Below are 2490 nucleotides of genomic sequence, written 5' to 3'. Positions count from 1 at the left end.
ACTTCCTCATAGAGCTGCGAAAGGAAACGGGGAACGGGGGACGGGGGGGGGGGCGGGGTAGGGCTGAGACTGCCCCATTCTGCCATTCTAGGACACACTCCAGCAACCTTCCACAGCCTGAGCAGGTTGGCTTTCTGGGGCTCTCGAGCCATCAGCCCCAAGTTCCCCTGGCCCAGGAGCTTGGAGGCGGCAGAGACCTGAGTCTGGCAGGTTCCAGACCTACCCAAGCTGCTCTGGGCTCCACTTGCCTTGTCACACCTGAAGCCTCCAGTGCTGAGGCTTGAACCGGGGGCTTTATAAATCCTGGGCAAGTGCTCGGACACGAAGCTGCATCTCCATCCCTGGTTTGTAAAGACAGAATTTCACTATGCAAAACAGGCTGGGCTGAATTTGTGATTCTCCTGCCCCAGCCTCTAGAGGGCTGGGATTATAGACGTGTATCACGATGCCCCCTCCCATCTATTTCCTTTTCTTGCTCTATTCTGTGTTTTGCATAAGAGCGCAAGAGATTTTTATTGTATGAATGAATGATTCATCTCAAAGTGCTTTTCTCTGGTCATCTTTAATAAGTACCAAATAATAGTACCTATTCCATTTATAAATGAAAGGGACTGAATCACATGTCTAGGGTGACTTAGTGACATAATGTGTCTGGAACAGTGTCTGACACATAGTAAATATTTAGTTAATGCCGATTCCTCCGCCCACCCCTTTCCCAGCTCTGCAGGATGCTAACCAACCTTCACTTTGATTAATCAGTGCCTATGCCTTGCAAAGCCTGTACTGAATTCGAGAATCTCTTCTGCAGCACAGCTCCAGGACTGTAACATTTTCCGTGGAACTAAGTGTGTTCACTAGGAAACTAAAGAACAGGAAGAAGAAACAGACTATTTTTAAATTTTATCTTCCTGATATTGGGTGAAAATTTTCCATGAGCTACTGATTTGAAGCTATGTTAGAAGGGAACAATAAATTGTCCATTTAAAACTGTGGCTGTCAAACTTTAAGTGACTCCAAATTACCTGCAGAGATTTTCTGATGCAGATGTCTGGGTCTGAGCCTCAGACCTGCTTCACTTCCTCTGGAGACTGTCCAAGAGTCTACATTGGTAATAAACATCTCAGGTTGTTCTGCTAAATGGGGCACCTGGTCCATTTCAAAAGACACTAACTTGGGGCTGCAGGGTCCACTCAGTATTTAAGAATACTGGTTCCTCTTGCCAAGGACCTCGGTTTCTTTCCAGGCAATCACATGGCAGCTAATAGCTATCCGTAACTCCATTACCAGGGGATCTGATGTCTTCCTCTGGCATCCACAGGCATTTCACACATGGGTGCACTAACACACATGAAGGCAAACCACTCATATACATAAAAATAAAAATAATTTTTTGGTGTTTTTGAGACAGGGTCTCCCTGTAGCTGCAGCTAGCCTGGATGGAACTCACTATGTAGACCAGGCTGACCTCAAACTCACAAAGATCTGCCTGCCTCTGCCTTCTGAGTGCTGGGATTAAAGCCACCACACCTGGCTAAAAATAATTTTTTTAAAGACACTGATTTACTTAAAACAGTGAAATGAATGAATACACTTGTTTGTTTTAGAAAGGCTGGGCCGTGGAAAGAAGCTTCTGGGTCTGAGGCTTGCAGCAGACAGTCTCTGGATATGGGTCTGTGACTTGCCTGATCTCTACCCAATGCCCAACCTCCAACCCCATACTTCCCACACACCCATCATACTGGCCAAGTAGGATGCACATGGTTTTGCTGTGAGGCCTAAATGAATGGTTGGACATGGGAAATCGCTCATAAACTTTCATTCCCATCTCAGTCTCCACTGGTTCTCAAAAGGCTTATAGGTTGTTCACTCTAATGTCTTGATTTGAAGAGGAAGAAACAGGATCATCACCCAGGGGAGACTGGTAGACTTATTCCAGAGCCTTGTCCCCTGCACAGTGCAACCTCTCAGTCCTTTTTTTTTTTTTTTTTTTTACTTTGAACTTTTTTTTTATTAACCACATGATTAGAAGAAGCATTTCATTACAGCTTTAAATATTCAGTAACACATTCCAGTGCAAGGATACATTTCTTTCAAAGGTGGCTGTAAATTTTTAGGTTCACAGTTGAATTAATACAGTCATAAAATATTGAACTCGGTATAAACCCTGTAAGACATAAAATTGAATGAGTTTTTACCCTTTAAAAAAGATATCTATTTCATTTTAAGATATGCTGTGTCCTACATTTTCAATGCTACTAACACATTTGCACATATGTCTTTAATCTCTGTGTAGCTGATTATTACTAGTCACAGTCGGTTACACTCAGATCATTCCTCTTTGTTTTTGTTTTTTGAGACAGGGTCTTACTATGCAGGCCTGACAGGTCTGGAACTCAATATGGAGACTAGGATTAAAGGTGTGTGTCAGCCAGGCGTAGTGGCGCATGCCTTTAATCCCAGCACTTGGGAGGCAGAGGCAGGTGGATCTCT

The sequence above is a fragment of the Nannospalax galili genome, unplaced genomic scaffold (assembly GCF_000622305.1).
Source record: "Nannospalax galili isolate Female #2095 unplaced genomic scaffold, S.galili_v1.0 scaffold1663, whole genome shotgun sequence".
NCBI classification, from domain to species: Eukaryota; Metazoa; Chordata; class Mammalia; order Rodentia; family Spalacidae; genus Nannospalax; species Nannospalax galili.
This window is presented reverse-complemented; position numbering follows the sequence as displayed.